The 25,457-nt window shown below is 37.9% G+C and overlaps 1 protein-coding gene across 9 annotated transcripts in view; it reads right to left on the bottom strand.

The window, feature by feature from the left end:
* Positions 1-25,457, bottom strand: part of ZNF423 (zinc finger protein 423) — a 408,575-nt gene that overhangs the window by 215,748 nt on the left and 167,370 nt on the right. Inside the window, exon 1 of one of the 9 annotated variants that reach the window (XM_044986846.1) lies at positions 15,227-15,327. The exons of the other annotated variants lie outside the window; for them this stretch is intronic. The gene's annotated coding sequence lies outside the window, so the exon portion shown is untranslated. Of the gene's footprint in view, positions 1-15,226; positions 15,328-25,457 lie in introns of those variants that run through there. 9 annotated transcript variants of the gene reach the window in all.

Genomic DNA, 25,457 nt, shown 5'->3' with positions numbered 1-25,457 from the left:
CCCAGACTTGAATCACAAACATTATAGCTCATTCAATATCTTTAAACCCTGTATGTCTTGTAGAATAGATAGTTAATAAATCAGAATGTCAACTCTCCTAGTTGTACAAGACAGAAACCTATAAAAATAGTCCAAGTATATAAATCCAATTTAAAGAACTGCCACATAATTCTGTTCTGACTGCTAATGGCAAACTTAGAGAAAGGCTTTCTAAAACTGGCCTTTCCAATGCCAAAAAATAAGAAGGGCTTGGGCAAATTAGTAGAAGTTCCAGGGACCTACACAACACAGCAGAGTAGAAATGTTTCCTTTTGACAGTCAGCTGATCTGGTGAACATATTGCAACAAATTCATCCTTGGTATAACTCCAATAACTACATGACTGCACCAGGGATGAATTTGCTCCCCTCTATCCAACAACAACAAATAATTTAGCACACTACTTTCGGAAAAATAATTTGTACAATGTGAGGTAAGACAACAGATTTCTATTTGCAATGGAACATTGTATAAAAATCTTTTTATTTCCTATTAAAACAGGAAATTTGCTCCACCAAAAGCAACTTCCAAAGTTTCATTACTAGACATATGTATACGTAACAGCACAGAAACAAATCTTGTATAAATTGAGGTATTTAGCAGAGGAAAAATTGCTCAAAATTGAGATTCTGTATTCAAAGAATTGTACTTGTGCATGATTTTCTCCATTTTATTGTCAATCTCCTTTGAATGTTATCTTTATTAGACTCTTCTTCCATGCTATATATTTGATTCTTGCTTTATAAAGCAGGATCTACAGCAAGCACGATGGACAAGAAAAGCATGGTGTCTATTTTTTTAGTTAATTTCATTTACATTGAATATGAATATCAGCACGGAGGACCTCACTATCACTGACAGCTCACTTTTTTTTTCTTTTAAAGTAAATTTAGTGCCTGTGAATGGTGCCGGGCTGACAGACTTGGAGGCTTTTCTTTGGAGAGAGGTCTTCAGCGAGCATCAAGTCAAGCCAAGTTCAGCGGTAGCACACGTTGCCCTATCAATGTGTCACAACCAAGAACTAAAGAACATACGTATTAGGAGTGTGATAGTTACTCCTGCCGATTAAGTCTTTGTGCCTTTGCAGAAACTGTCAACAAGGCTGTCATTGGTGGTGCTTTAGATTGCTGTGTATTTTGGATATGGCCACGTAACCATAGGAAAATGGACTGAGAGCATCAACTCATTTCATAAAAGGAAGCAGTCATCAAATGTTATTTTTGGTCACTAACCAATGTGGGCTGATCCAAATACATAAGCTAGTAATTAAAAGCTTTGCATCCTGCTCCATGTAGCCATACTGTTAACTCATTCTTTAAGAATGAATTTTCTAAAGACTTTGGCTGAGTTTCTTATGAGTTTATAGAATAATATGCCTAATCTCAAGTATTGCTACATGGATCCTAATGGAACAAATTTCAGAAGAGACACACCAAACATTCCATTTTGACTATTAAAACTAAGAAAAGTTACAAAAAAAATAACTTCCAAAAAAGACTGTAAATCACCATAAGTAAAAATTATGCCAACCTAATGGTTACCATCTGTGACCCAGAACTGGGAGCAGGCTCTAATTCTGACTCATCAAGCTGGTAGTGCTAAGGAGGCACTGTCTTCAGAGGGATCAAATCTGTACAACACCAAAGTGTCCCTTCAAGGCTAGAAATATACAATAGAAAGAGCTATTTGTACAACACTTTTGTAGAGCCTGGGTAACAGCTGCACTCGGGAATGGAACATACCAGGAATAAAGAGGGGGTGGAAACCAAAAAGAGTCTCACAAATGGCCATAGAGACCATTCTGCTTACCTGTCAGAAGGCTCAGTTCCCCAGTAGATATGGACAAGACAGCATGAAATAGTGGTTTGATCAACAGGCATCAGGAGACCTACTCTGTCACTGATTCTGTCTGCCTTGAGCCGGTCATTTAACCTCTCCATGCCTGTTTGTCAGTCTATAACATGAAGATAAGCACTTCTCCACCTTTATAAAGGTGCTTTGAGATCAGTGAATAAAACATGCTATCAAGTGCAAGTTTTATTATTTGCCTGAGTGGTAAATGTTTACGATGGCCTTAGAGCTTGGATTGCTTAATCTGATTAGGAAACTATTACTTATGCTATTGTATATACTGTAAAAAAATAAATAAATAAAAAATAAATCACACTTACTGATATATCCAGGAATTCCCACAAGGTACATATTATTGAGAGGGTAGCATATTAACACTGACATACTGTTACCAAGCAACACCAGGACAAATCTGTATGTAGCACAGAGGTTATGTGGAAAAGTCAACACAAGAAAACTGCTGGCACTGGTTTGTTAAAATAAATGACTGCTAATTAATTCTAATAAAAAAATCTTTGTGTTTCACAGACGTGCATGCTAGGTACAGCTGGCATACTTGAGCTGCAAGTACATAGGATACTCAAAAAATCCATATACTGATGATGAAAGAATCAAGGTTGAAACTCTCAACCACTCATACTCAACAGTGTCTCCAACAAGATACTGAACAGACTACTGAATGTCCACACGATTGAAAGCAACACTTAGAAATGGTTGCTTTCAATGTATTTAATCACTTGGCTGCAAAACTGAAGTAGAGGCTTCAATTTGAATTATCAGCCTTGAAAATATAACTTACTATAGCTAAAGTTACAGAAAACAGCCAGTTTGTATTGTATCAGATTTAAAATGTTTGCTGTGCATCTACACACAAATATTTTACCCTACTATCTTAATGACAGTTTGGACAATAGTGTCAGTAAAATGTTACTTTATTTGCCACTATGATTAGTGTTTTCAGTGAGTCTTAATCTTTTTTTTTTAATAAGAGATGTTTTATTTTCTAGAAATATGGCTAGTACTTCAAAAATAGAAAGGGCCAAAATATATCAAGTGGCATGCTGACCTAAGAAATACACCAAGGAGAGGAATTAATTAAATTTGGCTTATTTGAAATTAGAATTAGTATATAATTAATATAGTGATGTGTAGCATGTGAACTGTTCATGAATTTTTCTGTTATGGAAACCATACAATTTTTAGAACTGACACTTTTAAAATAAATTACACACACGGGGAAATCTTGGCCCCATTGAAGTCAATGGCCAAACTCTCATTTGACTTCAGTGGGGCCAGGATTTCACGCATTATATTTTGTATGTTAAAAGATCACCTTTTTCTTCTGTGTTTGTACAGAGCCTAGCATAATAGGGTCTTGATCCTTGACTAGGGCTCTTAGGCACTGTGGTAATACAAACAATAATAAATAAAAATAAAAGCTATGGGCATTAACTGGCAGCATACAATTAGAGACACATAATGATGGGTCTAAATCCCAAGAGGTTATGACCACCTGCAATTCCCCTTGATTTGCAGTTGGGAGATGCAGGTACACATTTCCTCTCAGGATCTGGTCTATAGAAATTAGTGATGGAAAGAACCTTTTAGGCAATTTCAGAATTACAAAAAGAAAGGGGCAAGTAAAATATCGCTCTTTTTCGTGTCATCATGGTAAAAGGCAAGCAAGGTCATTTTGTGCTTGTTCTGATATATTTTCAGTACAATTTTGCAAGGCGAAGTGCAGGATTATTCCCTATAGCAGGAGTTCTCAACCTTTTTCTTTCTGAGCCCCTCCCTCCTCCCCAACATGCTACAGAAACTCCACAGTCCACCTGTGCCACAATTACTAGTTTTCTGCATATGAACGCCAGAGCTGGCATTAGGGGCTAGCAAGCAGGACAACTGCGTGGTGCCACATGCCACAGGGAGGCTCGCAAAACTAAGTTGCTCAGGCTCTGCCTTTAGCCCAAGGTGGCAGGGATCAGGGCCCTGGTCTTCAGCCCTATGCAGTGCGGCTTCAGCTTTCTACTCTGGGCTCCAGCAAGTCTAACTCTGGCCCTGCTTGGCAGTCCCCCTGAAACCTGCTCGCGGCCCCACAGGGGGCCCAGACCCCTGGTTGAGAACCACTGCCCTATAGTATATTATCTAGTACTATGTGCAATCTAGTTTTAAATTCCTCAAGTTGTGGGGCTTCTATCAAAAGTATATCTCATTATAGTTGATACTACATTCACCTTCTAATTGTGCAACACTTCTTTTGTAAGTAGTTTAACCAGACACAGGTAGAAATGCTTACACTTGACAAGTTATAACAGCTATACATGTAAACATATGCACACCACGTAAGTCACATTGGTCACTTTGAAAACATGAAGAAAAACAAAAAAAGGCCAATATACTGACACCTCTAGTTCACCAACATCTTAGCAGAGCAGTCGCACTGTGATAAGATGGTCATCACCCTCTTAAGCCAACACACACAGGAACACAGCTTCCTCCTGGACTTGTCAGAAGAGGGGACCCGAGTCACATGCACTGAACAGAGGACATGCCCTTTATTAAGGAGAATTTTAGTATCGTGGGGCTCCCAACGGCAGACAAGGAAGATCCAGTCCTGCAGAATTTCTTTGTGAAGGAATTCCAAAACTCCCCCACTATCCCAATATATGCAATAGTACTTTAGGACGCACCTTCAACACCCACCATAAGGTGACTACCCAGAGGGCACATTCACAGCAACATATTCATACCCATTTGATAAACATAGTATCTTAGTAGCAGCACGCAAAGAAAAAAAAATGGCCTTGCCAAGATTTAAAATATTTTCTGAATGTTTGTCCAGAGATGCAGACAAGGTGGTTGGAGAAAAAGTCACAGACGAAAAGGTTTATAGCCTAAGGGATGGAAGCTTTGGTGGTATAACCAGCCAAATTGATGGAGCTAAATTAATCCCTGATGTAACTCCACTGACTTCAGTGGTATTGCACCAGAAACGAATCTGTCCCATGTTTTACTAACAAGGCATAACATTCCCGTTTTGTGATTTCATGTCGGCCAGTGAACTCTTAAAAGTAGAAGAAACTTCATGTACAATTTTAAAAAATGGGGACAAAAGAAAAACTAAGGGTAAAAAGCCTAATCTAAAATCTTATTAATAAGTGTTTTTCTATTGTTAAATGTCAGTTCAGGGTCTGTGTTTGAATTAACTGTATTAAGTTTGTTATCTTATAATATCAGAGACAGCTTTTAAATGTTAACAGAGATGCCCAAAATTATCTGCAGGTCGTAGTCCAAGAACAATAAATTTGGGCAAAAAGTTATTAATATTCTCCAGTTAGAAAGAGCAAACAAATCTGAGGTTAAAGAGTGTAGGCAGAGAAGTTTCTCATTTGCTGTATATTCCCAGTGAAGCATGTTTTTGTAGCTTTAAGATCTTTTTTAAAAATCCTTTTAAAATACTGGAATCTTTACCATGTGTATGCTTGTATTGTACCTTACAATTGTACATATATAGCACACAAGCTGCAGTGAATGTACTTGTTAGTAGTTTTACTTTGCTATATTACGAAATAAAACTACACCTCTACCCCGATATAACGCAACCCGATATAACATGTATTTGGATATAATGTGGTAAAGCAGTGCTCCAGGGGGCGGGACTGCGCACTCCGACGGATCAAAGCAAGTTCGATATAACGCGGTTTCACCTATAACACGGTAAGATTTTTTTTGCTCCCGAGGACCGCGTTATATCGGGGTAGAGGTGTATTTCAAACACGCACAAAAAGAAGCGAATGAGTTGGTTCACAAGACCAAGTTATGTCAAAAAATAAAAGTTCAATCTGAGCATTAGGCTGAGGCAAAGGCACTCTGTTGATCTCTACTACATGCTAACTGGATCAAAAGCAAGAATGTTTAAGACTGTAAAGTGCACAGCAGCCTAAGTCTTTCACACTCAGTGTCAATACACCATAAAATAAAAACGAAACAGGAAAATGGCTGAAAAAACAAATGAAGACCACAGAAAGGATAGCACATGAAATACTGCAGCAAATTGCAGGGTATGTCAAATTGTATGGGACCTGTATATTAAAGATGTCGAAGCAACTGAAATTCAGGTTTCTATGCAATCCACTCACTGCTCAAACAAACACTTCTTACAGACTTAGAATTCTGTGCATCAGTTCCTCTCCTCTCTCAACAAGAGGAAAAAACAATCATAATACAAAAAAATTATTTGATCCAGCATGTAGTTAATGGTGTTGGCCTCCTAAGACTTAAAACTTAATAAAATTGAACTCACTGCAGTACTGTAATGAAGAACAGTAGGATAAGGCTACCCTTGAACCATGAAAATTGTATATTGTTACCTCCTTGTGACCTCCTAGGGCTATGGCCATTCCAACTTCTCCAAGCTGTCATTTGTTTGATTCTGACAACAGACTGTCCAGGCAAGCAAGAACGGTGCTATGGGAGCTTTTTTGGAAGGGCAGGGATGAGGACAGGCTGCTTAGTGCCAGATAATTCTTTCAAACAACAATAAATTGAATTAGTAATGCAGGATGCAATACACTAACCCAACTTAAAACTACTATATGAAGTGAGTTAGGCACAAAATATGAATATATATAGTATTCAAAAGCCAGTGAATTTCAGGTGGTGTGTATTGTATCAGTGCTACAGCATTTCACATCATAATAGTAATCACCACAATATGGGTTCTGAATTAACATTTTAAATATATAAACTTTTCCTTTTAACTTCATAGTGGGGGAAAAAAATGCACATTGGGCTCATGGGTAAAAAGTAATCACCACTATGCATTTAGTGGAAACGAATGCGTTTTAAAAGGACTATGTTACAAACTGAGCATTAAAGTATGAAGAGGAAGGTGGCTGTTTATGTCTCATGCTCTACAATCTGACAACTAAACGATTTCTACCACTGTACTTTTTGCAAAATTCTTAGTTGTGAGGTCTCCCTGCTCTTTGTGATAACCTAAATTTAACAATATTTTGAGGGCACTACTTTAAACTTAACCATCTCATTTATAAATTATCAAATTAGTAACTTGCAGTATTAAGAAAAAGCCTGAGAAATGGCTATTTTTAGGCAAACGGCAAAATGGAGGTTCTCCAAAACACAAAGTATGTCTGGCTGGATTTTTTTTCCCCACCACCAATACTCAGCTAGTTCCACACGAAATATTTGTTTTTCCTATGTACACTCCTCTTCTGTTGTGCAAAATAAAGAAAAGAAACTTTGGTTTCATTCTTGTCTTAACTCACTTTGATTTGAGAATATATGTTTCTAAAATTCTAATTGCTATTGCCAAAAGATATGCTCTAGTTCGAACAGGAATTATTTTGGGTAAGTTCTATGGCCCATGTTACACAGAAAGTCACACTAGATGATCATCGCAGTGGTACCTCCTAGCTGTAGCATAGTGTTTATGAATCTCTGGACAAGAGTTATATTGTATTCTATATATCCAGTAACAGAAAAACTTAAACACTAAAAATACACTAAAGTAATGTTTGAAAGTCTTAGATGACCTTTCTGTTTCCCAGGGAGTTCTGAGTTGTCTGTATATTTCAACAGTAAACCTCTTGGGGCAAGTACAATAGGTGAAATTCCCACTGACTTCACTCATCATCTTAATGTATTTGCAAGCACTGTCAGTGCTTAAGTACCAGAATGTGCATTTGTGAATACTTCTTTGGACCTTAGCCTCATGTTTGGGTTTACTGATTTTGGTACATGTACATACAGATACTAGGTCTGGAGTCCTCTGGAGTCAATGGGATTCTTTCCACTAACTTCAGTGAGTTCACAATCAGGTCCCATGGGCAAACACACATACAAAATAACTTCCTGCAACTCTGGCTTTCTTGGATTTCAGGCCATCCATGATATTCTTTAGTCAAGATGTAGTAGAAACCTTTGATGCTAATTTTGTATTGATCAAACGGTCATTTCATTTTCCATTATAGCAGAAATCTCCTACAGGAGCACTCAGAATAAGTTTCTTTATTCTGTCTCAAGTAATGTGTCACATTTAATCAGTTTTTAGTTTCATTATTGCTTAAAAATTAGAAAACAGTTTCTTTGCATCTTTATTGCATTTTTTTAGTTTACTTACTGATAGGTTATTAAACTTGGATATTTTAGACACCCATAACATACAAAACAAATTCTTCACTGTCTCTAACCAACTTTAGCATTAGCTTTTTTATAATTTTTAGGTTTATTTTCACTGAAAGACTGCTCGTAATTATTGCTCGTGTTCTCCCCAAACACTTATGTTACTAAAGTGTGAAATGTCTTCTAACACAAAGACAGATCTCTGGGAAGTAATTACAAAAATGCATTCAGGGGCAATAATTCTATATTAACTGTCAACTGCATACATCTCCTGAAAAAGCACTTGCTATGAAGGAATTATTTGTGTGGCATTTGAAGGCACTGAAGGCAAGAGAAAACTGCAATACATTAAACCAGAAACTCCAACTCCCTCATCAAGGGTCAATTTATGTTTAAATCATTATCCTGAAGTCAAACCAACACCTACCTGAGTGCCTATTGTAAAGACAATTTCAATACACGTACAGCCTGGATGCAATTTCCCATTTACAGTGTGGTACAATTATCATCCCCTTTTTTAAAGAGTTCTCTGAGTAGCTTGTCAAAACAGGTATATCCAATCATTAAAGGCTTCTCTTAACTGCCGGCTGATGTCTCCAAAAAGACTTGTTAATGATCTATGAATATTAAAACTGCCTCACAACTGACCCTGCACATTAAACAGGTACCTGAGTCATTATCAAGAAAAGTGTGAGAAAATGTGTTAATACACATTGAGCAAACCTGTTATCCTTTAGGCCAATCCTTAGCGAGGCAAATCCCCCATGAAATTAAAGGGTGTTTTATATGAGTAAGGAAGATAGGATCTGGTACTCAGAGCTCCTCATTTCAGTGAAAGGGTAAAATGAACCCCCACATAACAACATGATCACAAATATACCTAAAGATGTTCACTTAGTGTTAACCAAACCTGCAGGGATTATTAAAACTAAACAAAAACAAACAAACAATAGGATTAGCTCAAGCTTTTCTAATGCTTGTTCTGGAGCTATTTACATTTTATTATATTATGCTACAATGCGTTCCTGAACAAAAACAACAACAAAAAGCATCTGAATTATTATTTATTTGTACAGCACTAACAATGTGCTGGAACTTTGCAAAGTGAAGCAGGGCATACATCTTATCAGTTGTTCAATATTTGGTTGGTTAGTTGGATATATACAGAGATGTGAGTGCTTCCCTGCCAGGAGAAATACTGTTTATGGAATTGTTGGAAGAGAATGTTTAAAAACTGGAACAGTGGGAGGAGGACAAGGCTGACTTGGTCATGCTAAATGTTTAACTGCTATGCACTATCCTGCTTTAGATTGTCCTCAGATTATGGATTTCATTTCCTTTGTGCAGGAAACAACTGTGAAAAGTGAGCAGAAACTCTGCAAGTTTGATGCATGGCGCTTCTACCACTTCTCTATCCCTCATGGAAGCAGCTCAGGATTCTGTCCCCTTAATCCATGGATCCGGAAAAGGTAAGGGAGATCTAACCACAAGCCCCTTGCTTGCCCCTGCTCTGTCACCCAGCTCCACCAGCTCCTGACTGCCCTTGTAAGCATGCCTCCAATTCAGCTACTATTCACTCCTCCTATCAAGGCTGGGTGTGATTCTGCAGCCTGCAGTGCAAAGAGGCCTTAGGTTGCATTAACCAGTGCTGTGTTCACCTCCCGTAACTGCAGGGCTAGAACCGCTATCAAGGTGCTTCTGCTGAGCATGGGGGAAAAGAAGAGAATCATCCCATTGGCAAAACTTCCCTCTTCCATGAGTAAAGGATTAGAGTAAGGCACCCCATGTAATCTAATCCTAAAATGTTATGGCACTTCTTCACATCAACCTGTCCAAAGCCCATTGCATTAATGGGCTCTGAATCAGCACCTCATCTGTGTAACTCATAAATATGAGTTATACGCAGTCCAGTAAAGAAAAACACAGACTTTGGAATATACACCACTACCCCGATATAACGCGACCGGATATAACATGAATTTGGATATAATGCGGTAAAGCAGTGGTCCGGGGGGGGCAAGGCTGCGCGCTCCGGTGGATCAAAGCAAGTTCGATATAACACGGTTTCACCTATAACGCAGTAAGTTTTTTTGGCTCCCGAGGACAGCGTTATATTGGGGTAGAGGTGTATTTCAATGAAAATACCCATAAAGTTCTTGCTCCTCTGGTTTCAGCCTAAAGAAAAGTATTCCAGCTCCAGAAATGCCCTAACATGAAGACAACTCCATCACGACTTTTTTCATAATATCATCACTACCACAAAGGAGTAATTCTAATGCCAAATAGCAATTTGCTCAAAACCTCACAGATCATCAATGGTATTCAAAATAATGAATAATAAATATGTACTTATTTGTAAAAACGGCTCCAACTATCACATGCATGAAACTCTCAATTCATTTTCTAAAGGTATTTGATACCTGTGCAACAGATTATAAAGCTAGTGTTGCATCCTTCTGCAGAGTTTCACATGCATTATTAATGATTTTTTAAAAAAACTTTAAGGTGGAGCCAGATATCTATATGGCTTAAATCTATAGTGCCTTGAACAGATAGAAAATTCAAATTATTTAATAAAATTCACATGTGGCTTGTTTTAGCAGCTGCATATCAAATGGAAAAATAAGATATTGACCAGTTCTCCTTAGAATACCATCTGTTAGTAATTGCTGATTAAAATAAATCTGTTGATTAAAAAAATTATAGTATAATTTACCATTACAGACAAAACATGGCTACGTACATAAGTGTTTTCAAATCCCCTTATACATATCCAGAACTTTGGTTCTGTATTTAAATCTTTTTCCTACGTCAGGTCTAAAAAGGGAAATTGCTCTTTTGGTCTCTGGATTTGGGCTAGAATGTTGCCTTCTGATCTTTATAAGGGCCGTTATTGTAAGCCTAACCCTTAGGAATCTCTTAGCAGCAAATTTAGTAAGGTCCTGATTCAGAAACACACTTAAGCATGTGCTTATTCAGGATGGCATTTAAGTTAAGTATATGTTTAAAAGTTATCATGAAGAGGCATGCATCTCTTAATCAAAACCTACATGATTTTTGCTTCTCTGTTTGTTAATTTTTATCTATAATTTATATTTGAGTTTTAAAGTGTCAGTAAATGCAACCATAAAATGATATGCACAGTCATGAAAGAGCTATCATATTCAGTAAAATGGGAACAAAACTAAGTTATACAATTAATATTAAGGAAAAAGAGAAAAGGAACAATAGAAGGAATGAAGCCTAGACGCTGCCTAGATCATTCTCTACTGACAATGACAAATGTGCAATTGAATACATATGGAATGGACTCTGCCTCTTCTAGTATTATTATTATGATGAATGGAAGTTCTTCAAACTTTGAGAACAGACATTCAAAATGTATCCATGGCACCCTATTTTCCCCTATACTCTCAAGTAAGACTCCTGTTGATGTCAATGGGAACCTTGCCTGAATATGGAGGGGTAAATAGGGCCTCATCATGTGCACCTGATCCGACACCCCCCAAAGTCAATGGATAACTCCCATTGACTACGAAGGGTCTTGGATCAGGAGAAAAACTTGCTTGGCCTTCTCACTGCAGTACTGTGTGGTTAGACTAAAGTTAAAATTTTCGAAGTGTCTAAATGATTTAGAAGCCAAAGTCTCTTTTTTGAAAGTTACTTTGCTGCTTAGGAGTCTAAGGCCTGGTCTACACTTAAAATTTAGGTCTACATAGCTACAGCACTCAGTGGTATGAAAATGCATACCCCTAAGTGTTGTAGCTATGTCAACCTAACCCCTGGTGTAGACGCAGGTAGGCCAGTGGAAGAATGCTTCTGTCAACCTAGCTGCTGTTGCTCTGGCAGGTGGTGTTCCTATAGTGACAGAAAAACCCCTTCTTTCGCTGTAGACTGTGTCTATGCTACGGGGTTATGCTATGCCACTATAGCCCCCTTAGTGCAGACAGGACCAAAAGTCCCATTGAAAGTCAATGAACAGTAGCAGAATAATATATAGTTGAAAGTCAATGGGATTTAAACTCCTACACACCTACATGGTTTTTGAAAATGAGACTTAGACGCTTTTGAAAATTTTACCTAGATCTCATGAGGCGTGTATATTATTGTACAAAAAGAGTTGATTCATATACAATTTCTTGATGTTGGTATTTAGAGCATGGTACAAGAGTTCAGTTTGCTCTTTTTTCATATTCATTAACTTGCTTAGTGAGATTTTTATTTCAACCAGAAGAGAACAAGGAAAGATTGTGCATCTCTTCTTATGAAGGTTAGAAAAGCATTTAAAAACAGAAAGCCACGTTATCAGAAAGCCTCACTTTTGCAAAAAGCATTGCAGTCCCAGTAATTCTGGTCAATCTTCCTTACATAAGGAAGAATAATGTCCATTTCTCCCTTACCCAGCAGCTACTCTTATGACAGCCATGTTACACACCAGTGCAGAAATCAAATTAGCAGCAAGCCCCAATGAGTTTCCTGCCATTTATTGTTCCTCCCTAGCCTTTTCCTAAGTTTTAAATACAATGTATTTTTGGGTTACGGATTGAGCTTTATTTCCATTTTTAACAGGCTTTCAAATACAAATTAATCTTCCTCAACTTTCTCTTTGAATTTCTTTCCTTGATAACAAAAATCTCGAGTAGTAAGTGTTTCACTTGACAAAGCCGTTAATTCTGCAATTTCAGATAATTAAATTGAGTAAAGCAAGTATTTAAAGATGAAATAAGTGAAATATACTTATGCGTGGCTCATGCTGTTAGAATTCTGCTCCATGCTATTCTGGTACTGTTAATTTATTAATGCTATACTAGTGAATTTGCGACACTAGTGAATAAGGAATGTATTGTTTTTAATAAAATTAAAAATAAAAATAAAAAAGTTTCACTATGGATTGTGAATGAAGCTGCAAATGAAATAAACTAATCCCTCTGAATGAGCCCTCAGCAGTGCACTTCCTGTATCCAATTGAAACCTGCGCGCAGGATTCGTACTTTCTTTGTGTTAACTAATTTCTGACAAGAGGCTTTCAGCTATTTATTTCTAGGATAATAAGTTAGCTGCAACAGTCCTCGAGTGTGGTGATCTTTTTAGCAGTGATAACACTTCCTCTTAACGTGTTCCTTGGTTCTTTTTCCTAACGGTATGTGGTAAAGGAAGTGTGAAAAGGTATTTAAAAAGAGTTAAAACTAAGGCATTAAAGTCCTGTCTCCCTTCAACTCCTCCTCTAATATTTCAGGTCTTGAGTGCTAAAACAGTAGGCAGTATACAACATGAAGTAATTGGCAGAATGCTAAAAACTTGTGCAGGGGGGCTTTTTATTGTTAAAAATAAATACATAAATAAAATACTTTAGTGTGAATGTTTTAGGGCAAAACTGACAATGGGTAAAAAACTGAAGAGGCCAAAAATCCAAACAGGGGAAATACTTTACATAATTAACCAAAGTCTCTCCAGAATTTTCATTAGATTTTTTTTTCTTACTATTATTATTATTTGTACTCGTACCTTCTGTTTCTCATGTTTCTTGCAAACCACCTACCTTAATTGGGCTCTACAGTATATGCTGAAAGTTCCTCGAGTTCTTCCGCAGTCTCAAAGGACACCTATGAAAGGTGGTACCTGAGACTGCTCATAATAACTGTTACCAGACAGAGCTAATAATGACCCTCTTTCACTAATGAAAAAAAAAACATTGTTGCTGTTATAATTAAGCTTGTGAAGAGTTTAGTTGAAGAGAAATTAGATTTATTTACATGCTGTTCTGTTGCTGATGAAGCACCAGCTATTTGGGAGGATTTCTAATTAACCCTAATTTAGTTGATGTGCTCTTTTGCAGTCCCATTCCCTGTGTACTCTGTACAAGGTAAAATGTAATAATAATAATAAATTAGCCATTTTAAAAGAGTAGGGTTCTTTGCAGGGGACCAGCCCCAGATTTAGTCCTTAAATTATTAAATTTGCATTTTAGCATTTTAGATGCTGACAATTAAGAAACCCTCACTCGAGAACTTAATTCTACAAAGCAGCACATTCTACTCTGAAACCCTATGAGAGAAGGGATTACATGGTAAAAAAAGGCCTTTTCTTCCCTGCATCCTACATGTAAAGTGTTACACGTTTTGTGTTGTTGGCCTTTCCTATACCTAGTGTCTTTCTGAGGGAAGGCACCAGTACTTCCTTTTGTGTTACACCATTCACCCACATTAAAGAACACAAGAGGGGAGCAAAGTTAAGCAGAAAACTCCAAAAGGAATACTCAAGTGTCTCATTGCATCGAAGGGATGGGGTTTGTGGTTTTGCAGAGAGCACAAGAAGCCTCTCTCTCCAACTACATAGATCTCCATAGGACTTTTGCACAGATCTCAAGGGATACATTTTGGGGGGAGTCAGCCTTCCCCACTATTTACCAGATCCCCACTCCTGCTTGACGCCACAGCTTCTTTACCTCTCTTCTCACTTTGCCGCCCCCGCCCCCCAAAATCTCATCTCTGGGCAAAAGAATGTACAGAGTGGGACTAGGGAGAAAGTAATCTGAATGGTAAGCATGAACTTCCCTCATGGAGATCGATACTGTGTAGAGCAACTCTCCCCGAGCCCCACTAACCCTGTGGGATCTGGATCATGTGCAGTTTCTGGGGATATGCCCAAGTAGATTCATGGAATGAGGCAGTATTATGCCACATTGGTTCCCTTCTCTTAAGAGGTTTAAAGTCAAAGGGGAGAGATTTCTCATCCTCCCACCCTGTTCACAATACGTGAGGAGCCTATATTTAAAATCACTTCCTATGGCTTCAATAAATTATATACTCTGATCACAAAGTTCATTAACCAGATACAGATTTAAAATATGACTACAGTGTCAAGCTAAAATCACTTAACTCGTAGGACATTTTTTTTCATCTAACATGTTGTTAACAGTTCTGTAATATGTACAGTATGTATGCTAGAGTTGTGTAACTAAAAGCACTTAAAATACAAACAGATTTAAAACTTCAGTGTACAAAAAAGCCCAGGCATTCACCACTCTATTTTTAACTGTTTTGGAGGAACATCCTTGCTAATGAAAATCCTTATTTCAGAATACAGCATAAATACTGAACAACCCACACAATGTGCTCTGATCTCTTTTTTGGAAGGGTGGGCATAAATGGCAAATAGAGACCATAGTGTGATTCTGCAATGAAGGCAGTACCTTTGGCTTACTTGTTAAAACATAAATGCAGATATGCAGCAAATGGCATCTGTGGAGATGATGTTGCTGGTGTCTTCAACATTACAGCTGCGTGAAACACTTAAAGCAAAACCATAAGGAAAATTAGCGATTTTGCTATTTTTCATCTAGAGTAAATTTTGCCAGTTTGGCCATTAGCTAACTGGTGTTTCAGAAAATGCTCAACAATAATGCGTACATCCCAGTGGATGGGGAAGCTAAAAACGAATGATTAAATATAATTTGCACTTCTATTTGGTTTTCATCTATTTCCCCACTAAATAGCATGTGTGAATACTACTCTAATGAAAGTAAGGAACTAACAGTTGTGGGTAAAGCCAAGTACAAAGCAAAGAGCCAGAGCCAAAATGACATCTCGTGTAACACCACTGACTTGCTGACTTCAATGGGATTTAACCAGGAAGGGGTTAACACTATTGTACAAGCTTCCCCATGTGGGTCTGCCAAGCATCACAATTTTGACCTGCAAAACCTGTGTCCTTCCAGCCTGTAATGCTCCTCCCATTCATAACCAAGGAATCCACAAATTCATTTTCTTTTGTTATCTTAAAATAGGTTTTTAAGGCAGGTTTCTGGAGGTAGAAGCATTTTTTTGTAAAAGGCATCCATTTTATTAATCAGGATGTTTGCCTCTTCCTTTCTCTGAGTTACCTGCTCCTTTGAAAAACACCCACAAAAACTAGACAGAGAGGAAAGAGATGTAGCAGTACAGTACTCAGTACACTCCAGATGTTACAATGCACAAATGCAGGGATCTCTTTCATATAGTTGTCTCACAAGCTCCTAAACTGTGGTACAGGCTGAAGGAGAAACTACCAGGAATGCCAATTCTCCACAACAAAAATTAGGAAAAAAAATTAACCTCAGTCAATATAAAGTCTTGTCCATGAAGCAAGATAATTATCTGGAATTTCACATTTACCAGGAAAGTTAAGAAAGTTATTTTACCAAGTAAAGTCAATTGCTTTTGTGGCACTGTGGGCCAAATGATGTTCTCACTTACACCCACATAACCCTATTGACTTTGAATATGGTTCATGGATATGACAGAGAAATATGCAAATTCATTTATTTTGTTTAATATGATCAAGCTTTAAAAGCCAAATGATTTTACATGACACATTTCTTTAACGGGATAAATGGTCTCCTGTTTTAGAATTCATACTAAAGAGGAACCTGATATAAAGTTACAATCAAATAAATTATGTACAGAGGGGTTTTATGTGTGTGCGTGTGTCTATACACACATACACACAAACAGTTAGTTGCTTTGTAAAATTGGCATTATTCTAACAAATAATCCATATCATCTTACATCAAAAATGCAGAATTTAAGACATCGCCACTGCAGTTGAAATTAAAATGAAGAGAACATATATTTTAGCTGTTTATGTTATTATTCAAAGCTTTTGGAGGAAGATAGGAATTGACACATCGGAACTTATCAAGAGTCCATATAGTCCAGTATCCTATCTCCAAACCTGGCCAATATCAGATGCAGGCAAGTTTGTGCCAGTGAATGCACAGAAGGAAATTATGGAATAAACTTCCTATTGGGAACCTTTGATCTGTTCCCAATGTGACAAATGTAGACCAGTAGAGGTCTACTCCAAACCAAATCTACGTATTTCCCTTCCCATTTTTATCTAATACCATAAATGGAATCAATTAAAATTAGAGATGGAGCAAAACTGGAACCTCAAATCCAAACTCCAAATTTTGGAAAGGTCAGAATATACCGTAACTCTTTGGATCAGAAACATTTCTATGATTTTCTCTGAGTCTACATTCCCATTTGAATTCAAACGAAATCTCATAAAAACAGACCATGAGATTTCAGTACCATATAATCCAGATTTGAGCCCTACCCCTAAATAAGCCTAACCATGAACCCTAGTGTCCACCTAATCTGATTCCATATTTGAACCTATCCTAAATTAAATTAGGGGAATAGGGGGGGAAAAAACACCATTTAGCTAGTGAAAGTATTCTTACATCATTTGCCTCTTTCTCCGGTTTTGTTTTTGTTTTTTTATAATTTAGATTAACAGGTAATAAGCCAGCTACATAACTACAGTCTTTCATGTGATTATATCATCTCTGCACCAGAATGTTCTTTCTAGTTAAGTCTTTACATAACAGATGTCGATAAAATGTATAGCGCTAGGTAGGGTGACCAGACAGCAAATGTGAAAAATCGGGACAGAGGGTGGTGGGTAATAGAAGCCTATATAAGAAAAAGACCCCAAAATTGGGACTGTCCCATAAAATCGGGACATCTGGTCACCCTAAGCTAGAGCTACAAACCTAATTCTGAAGCACTGTCCTCAAGTAGTTCCTTATGCCAAAATGTTTTAGTCAAACCCTTCCTTGTCATACATATCCTTTGGTGTGCACATGTGTAACACTGCACCAATATTTATTTCAAATTGAAAATTCTCTTTAGCTGTGGTTCAATCAACAGCTAGAGGCTTAAAATATATAAACATACTACACAGAGAGCATCACAGTGGCCGTGGTTTTCTTTATCCAAATGAAAGCTTCCAACTGAGAGGTAAGAAATTTGCCTACAAGTCCCTCCATTTTATGCTAGCAAATAACTCGCTTAAGAAATGTTGTAGCTTCAGCACTAAGACATCAGGAGGTAGAAAAGAGTGGGAAGGGATGAGAAGTGGCCACCACGAGGAAAAACTCTGCTAAAATTACCTGACTTTTCCTTCCAGCCTTATGATGAGTTTAACAGAATAAAATGTAAGTTTGTTTGCTAACAAAACAGCAGTTTCAGTGACTGTCAAGAATTTAAGAAAACACAGATTTGCCTTAGTTATAATGATGTTCACATTGCAATAATGTTTCACAGACCTCAAAAACACCTTCTGGATTTTGCACAAAATGTAACACTGAACTTCATTTTATATGTAAAGTTGAAAGTTCTCCAGTTTAAAGGAAATAGGAATACCACAGTTTTGAGTTTTGCTACTCCTCTCTTCTAAACAAAGAAATGCTTTCTCCACAAATACAGTGTAAAAGTTTTATACCAGCAATGAATGTACTAGACTTTGCGTGCCTAGAAAATTAAATACAAACAAAACAAAACAAAAACAAAAACTTGCATGCATTCGCTTCAAGTGTATCAAAACTTCCAGCAAAAGTGGTATTTTGCAGCCAAAGTACTTTAGTGCTGCTTAAGTATCAATGAACTGAACTAGTCCATCTTTCTCAGTCACAACGGTACTTAAGAAAACGTGAAGCTGCAGCGAACATGTCTAAATCTGCACGCTGTGCAGTAACATTCAGCTTTAATGTCATTTTGGCTTTTGTATTCCTATTTTTTGTTGCTAATTAATTTGTTCCTTTTGAAGCAAATGTCTTTAAAACGAGGCTTACATTTGTTCCTCCCTTACCCATGCACTCCAATTTCATTACAACAGAAGCTGTGTTGCCAAAAGGAGACAATTCCTCATTTTTGGTACTGTGCCCTTGAAGGCATCTTATTAGAAAAGACCATTTCTTAATTAACATTTTTGATCTTTAATCCATTACACATTCCTTTAATCCCACATGGAGGAGCTTTTGGCCCACTTCCTTACAGTGACTGTGGGATGCAAGAGGCTAGCAATTTGTGCTGAGGGTTCTCTCGCAGCTGGACTCCAGAAAAACTGAGTGTAGGTCGGACTGGTCAAGCAGTATAGATTTTCATCTATGATTTTTATATATAACAGCTTTAGATAACCACGACTCGGGGTTAAAAATAACACCCGGAAGCCCAGGTTTACAGATGAGATCATACTATTAACTTCTATGGAGGGCTTTTAATCTTTTTTAAAATGAGTAGCAAAATTCTAAGTGGAAGATTTAGCAGATCACCAATTGTAAAGTGTACGAAAAATATAATGTACATCCCTTATATCGTTTTCCTCGCAAATAATTACAGCAATTATAATGTGCTAACAGACAATTAACATTACAGGCTTCACAATGCACTATGATTATTGTTTTTTTAAATATAATGTATGTAGCCTTAAGTAATTGGTCATTTGGTTGTTTTGATTGGTGAGTATATGAGCTAATGGTTACACATTAGCTCAGCAGATCTAAGAACAGAATTGTCCACAAGCCAAATAATTTAGTTAGAGGTTTGATCTTGTCAAAACTTTGTGAAATACAGACAGCATTTCCAAGCAAAATATGTAGTTTTTCATTTCTCTATTCTGTATTTAGTATCTGTCTAATAACTCACACAATGAGTGCCAAAACCATCCAAAAGGCATGTGTGTTAGACACGAGGCATGGCTAGTAGAACACGCAAATAAGCAGGCAGTTGATCACAAACTTGATGTATAGTTGCATCAAAATTCGAACTTATTTTACCTTTTGTACAGCAGTATGTACACTCCCAATGCTGCAGAATAACAACATCAGGGAAAGGGCTAAAAGCTGGAAAAGTGAGTTACAACATATGGGCTGGATCCTCCTCTTACTGAAATCAATTTTTACTAACAATTTTACTGGGAGCAGGATTGGGGTTTATGTATTTATCAGTTCTTTTCTATGGCTCCACTTTGGTTCTTCTGGAATCAGCAAGTCATTAATAACATGGCCTGGCTGAAGATATACCCAGAAAAGGGAGGGTCACATGATCATTCCAATGAGATAAGCATGCTGAGCACCTGCCCCACCCACAGTACAATCCAATGGTAGGTTTCTGCACACATCTTTTAAACCTTCCCCTATGCTGTTTTTCCGCCTCAAAAACGACAACAGCCATTTGTCTCAGAGTGAGAGCCACAAGGCATGTCCAGCCTTTGAACAGTTTTCCCATTTAAAAAAAAACAAAAACAAAAGATTATAAAATAAGTCCAGGGCATAATTTACTTGGCTCCTTGGCTCTAGGTAAGCGTAAAAGCTTGTCTCTCTCACCACAGTAGTTGGACCAATAAAAGATATTACCTCACCCACCCTGTCTCTCTAAGTCAGTTTATATCAGTTTTTTAAATGAGGGAGGGAATTGGCTATTGTAGCTCTTGGCTATGGACAACTCTGGTTGTCCCGGGGTGTCTTGTTTTAGTTTATAGTTGCACTATGAACTCTTTGAAGTCGGTGCTACCTTCATATTTACTGTCTTGTATAGCACTAAACACAGTGTCGCTGCGTAATATGTTAAAAATAAATGATTGTTCATATACACTTAGAGCTGATGGTCATGTTGAGTAAGACCCACTAGAGGTCCCTTCCAACCTAAATGATTCTAGAATTCTGTAGTGAATAAGCAAAGACTGTTTGGGCAAGTAACTGGGAGTTCCATATAGCTCACCACTGCAAATGGATTCATATAAAATATCCTCATTCAGCTTGGAAAAACAGTGGTGTTTATTTATTCCATTTTGCATATTTCCTTCAGTCTTTTGTTTAAAATTCCCGCTCTTGGAGCTAGCATAATTTACCTTCATCTCAGCTATCAGTCATCTACTGTGACAAATGTATATTGATTTTTTTCTTGGAAAATGCCAGACCAGTTTAATATGTTCTGTTACTTTCATTTTAGATCCGTTCAATCTGGAAGTCTTTAAGTACCAGCTACCACTACAAGGTCTTCCAGCATTCCGCAAGACAGAAGCTTGTATAACAGCTGAAGAAATTGTTCATTATGGGAGTTTTATTTAGCCCCTCTAGATTTCTACTTCTACAAATATTAATGGAAAAACCACTGCAGCTGCCTCTTGCCAATTCATAGCTCTGTTGTACGGCATCCTTCTTTTCTCTCTCCTCCCACCAGATCCAAGTTTGGAAATGGAAAGCCACTGACCTACAGAAACTACTCAACAACCTGGATCAGCAAGCTGCTATCAGTCCAAAAGAATGAGCCTCCTCAGACAATGGAGTGAGCAAGAGCTCCACTCAGTATGCAGTGGGATCAGTCTGGTCTACTGCAAGATGGGGGAGGCATCGGAGGCCATGGTACCAGGGCCTGTGTAAAAGAATAGCTAGAACGTGATGCACTCCAGAAGAGGCATTGTAGGAGTTTAGTGTAAGGGGTACAGCTTTTGTACTGCCTGTTATGAAAGGAGGAAAGAGATATTGGGGGGAGAGGGTTGAGGAGAGTGAGGGAAGGGCTGTTAAAGGACGAAGGCAGCATTTCTTTTAAACTTCTAGGCACCAATATAGGATAGCCAAGGGGTAGAGAAAAAGAAATAAGGGATGTGGGGCAGAGACACACACCTTCCACCAGGAACAATGAAACTTAAAGTGCTTTGCAATCCCCATAAAAATGAATAAAATATCTTCTAGAAAGCATGATTTGCCTGGTCATTTAGTCTTCTTTTGTCACAAAATCTACAGGAGGTTAGCAAATCTAGAGCCCTGTAGAATCAGATAAATTAGAGATGAAAAAGACCTAGTAGATCATTTTATCCATCCCACTGCCAATGGGAGATTGTTCCTACAGTGTATTTTCAAATGCTCTGTCCAGTCCAGTCTGAAAATGACCTAAGTGACAGGAGATTATCCCATACTCTATTTGATCTCACTATTGGAAAATGTTTCCTGATATTCAGCCTAAGATTTCCTTTGCTTTATTTCATCCCATTACTGCTAGTTCTACCCCCTTGGGCCATTCTAAACATTAGATCTAATTTTGATCTAAAAAACACAGAAAATTTTCATCTTAATACATTCTTTTGCTTGGGCAGCAGGAAAGTGACAAAGCAGCATAAAAGGAAAAACCACAGAAACAAACTGCAGTCAGCATAAAGAAGATGAGAAGGCAGTGCCTCTTGTCTACCTCTGGCAAATCCCTCTAGCACAGCGGTTCTCAAACTGTGGGTCAGGACTCCAAAGTGGGTTGCAACCCCATTTTAATGGTTGAGATTTGCTGGGGCCCAGGGCCAAAGCCGAAGCCAGAGCCCCACCGCCTGGGTCCGAAGCCGAAGCGGCAGGGCTCAGGTTACAGGCCTCCTGCCTGGGGCTGAAGCCCTTAGGCTTCTGCTTTGAGCCCCCTGTTCAGGGCGGTGGGGCTCGGGCTTTGGCTCCCCCACCTGGGGCAGTGGGGGTCAGGTTTTGGCTTTGGCTCCCCCACCTGGGGCAGCAGGGCTCGGCAGGCTCAGACTTCAGTCCTCCCTGCTGGGGTCGTGTCGTTATTTTTGTTGTCAGAAGGGAGTCGCAGTGCAATGAAGTTTGAGACCCCCTGCTCTAGCAGATATGGCAACACCTAACCCAGAAGGAACAAAAACCCTGCTGGAATGGGGATTTTGATAAAACAAGGCCTTTGAGAGAAAGGAAATGAAAACAGAAAAAATACAGCAGATGAAAGCCCAGGATTCTGAGGTTTGGAAGACTCATCTCTGAAGAGACAAGGAATTGAAAAGGTAAAGGTAAACAAGACATCCACTCCCAGCAGTTAAAACACAATTTTGAGAAATGGAATGCAAGTTTTGGTATGTATGTGCTGCAAACCATACAAGGCACAAATTATTTCAATACTGCATTGACAGCCATTTCATTGTTCAGCAGAGCTAAGAAAACAATAGCTGGAGTCCATGAAGAATAAAATGCATGCATATGGCTCTACCTCTGTGTAACTGGAAATTCAGAATGAAGGATGTCTAAGGGCCTTTGTTGTCAGTTTTTGCCAATTTTTACCAAAATATTCCCTGCTTTTACAAAAGCTTTTTTAAAAAAAAAATAGATTTTCACCCCAATTTTGGACTGCTCAAGTATATGGAAATACTTGATTATGTTAAGAAAATATAATACATTAGATAGACTAATTTATTATTCAGATAAACACATTTAAGTGTAAATGACAGGCTGTTAAAGTAAGACAATGTAGCAGAATATGCACACATGCATATATGTACCTACTGTTGACCTATAGCTCATGAAATACACCAGAGCATTAAAATGCTTTCACTTTCAATACTCTTACTTTTCTCTATTTCTCCTATCTGTTTTCCCATCCTCCAATATTAACCCCTATATTTACCCCCCAAAAAACCCAAACAAGTTAACATTTTGTATCAATATTTAGCAGGGGTTTTTTTTCTTTTAATTTTTTGAAATAAATATTGATAAACTCCTGGGAAATTCTAAACAAAATAAAAACCAAAAACAAAGGGCCCTGAGGATGTCACAGCACCCTTAACTTAGTGCCTTGCTGACATGCACTGGGCCTACCTGGTGGGCAAATATGACTTTGAAAAAATACATTTGGAATGAGGAGAGCAGGAAAACTCAAAATGATAATAGACCCACCCCCAAAAAGGTTTTTCCCCTAAATGTGGTGAAAGAATTCACTGCTAGGGTGACACCGTGTGCATAATGTTTCAGTTCAGATGGCAATTTTTTTTATAAGGAGATGCCTCCAACAATAGACTTGATAATGGGAACACCACCTTACTCTTAATCACAGTAGTTAAGAACAGTAGCACACACTACTATAATAAATGGACTTCAGTTGAGTTCAACCCAAAAGACCTCACTGAGATATGCTAGATTTGATCTAGTCTCAGACATGGATAATACACTGTATTATTGTATATAACTTAGAAAGAATGTCAATTATCTCTGATAGTACAGAGATATGCAATACAATGCAGTGCATTATAGTTCAATTTGTTGGTTCCCAGAAGTCTACACTACTGCAGATGTCAGCAGTGCCATTTATGGGGAACTGTCCTTAACCACTGAGTGGCATGACAGTGTTAAGAATGCACCATGTTTCTTTGGCTTTATTTAAGTAGATTTGTGACTTTGCTTTCAAATAAAATTATTTTTAAAAAGGAGGGAAGCGTGATTCACCTTGACAACTGATTTTTAAATTATCTTTTATTTCCCTCCCTCTCTTCCCTAGGAAATTAGTTTGCTTCCTAAATGCTGTGGCTATAATCTTCCCAATTAACATTTTTAATAATAAGTATTTTCCAGATAATGCCATAATACTCAAACAGGTGATACACACACAGGTGTGTGCGTGTAATTTAAATACTGACACACATGCTGTGCACACATCAGATTGTTCATTCTTGTAGGAGATTCCCTTCCTAAACAAAATGAGAATACCTATAGCATCACACCACCAGAGACATCTGAGCAGATTTATAGGGCAACATCTGTTTCCATGACAGATGTGTGTGTCAAAGCAGCATTACACAGCGCACGGCAATGGCTTCTGAAGGAACTGCTTCTGGAAGAATTTAATTTTTTATAGTTCTCCTTTTCCTTAAAGTGATACGGCCACAGGATGTCAGTCAAACAGAACACAGAACGCATGGGATCTTCTGTCACTCCAGCTAACAACTTAGTTGTTCAAAGAAACATTCTGATTTCTGCGGGGCTTGTATAGCTATGAACTGAATTTCATTCACAGGAAGTAATTTTCCTTACAGACAAAGGCAAAGTTTCCTTAGGAGCACGTACAGATTGCAGTACAATGGGAAGGGATTAGGATATTTTTAATTGCCACTTTTTAGAATATAACTGGCCCTCAAAATTTTTATACTTATATGGCCCCCATTACTACAGTATCTGAGCACCTCAAAATGTTTCATGTATTTATCCTCACAACACCCCTGTGAGGATGTACAGTCACAATTACCTTTTTGTTTTACAATAAATTAGATATATGTAAAATAAAAGATAAAGATAAAACTTAAATTTTCCACAGTATAGCAACAAAAGGTGACTCAAAAGCATTTCCTCTTCTGAGAGGATATACAGTATTATTATATTATACCGAAACTATGAAAGAAACCTCAGCAATAAAAAACAAACAAAGTATCCAAAACAAAAAATGCTATTAGTCCTTTAGGGAATCAAGTATTAACCTCTTTATATACTTAAGGCTTGTCTACACAGAGACTTAGTCCATGGCAAGCCAGGATGTGAAAGTACAGAGCACTAACCTTCCACGCACTAAGTTCCCATGTGGACGCAGTTTCAAAACAGCAGTATGTCAAAGCCCACTATGGATCTTTTAGCAAGCAGCAGCAGCAGGGTCCAGACTAGAGTGCTGTAGATCCACATCCCAATTTGCTGCACAGAAAGATCTGGTCTACACTACATAGTTAGGTCGATATAAGGCACATTAATCAACCTAATCATGTCAGCGTGCACACTACAGCCTTGTCCCGCTGATGTAAGTGCCCTACTACACCAACATATTAACTCCACCACCACGAGAGGCGTAGGACTTATG

The sequence above is a fragment of the Mauremys mutica genome, chromosome 14 (assembly GCF_020497125.1).
Source record: "Mauremys mutica isolate MM-2020 ecotype Southern chromosome 14, ASM2049712v1, whole genome shotgun sequence".
NCBI lineage: Eukaryota > Metazoa > Chordata > Testudines > Geoemydidae > Mauremys > Mauremys mutica.
This window is presented reverse-complemented; position numbering and strand designations above follow the sequence as displayed.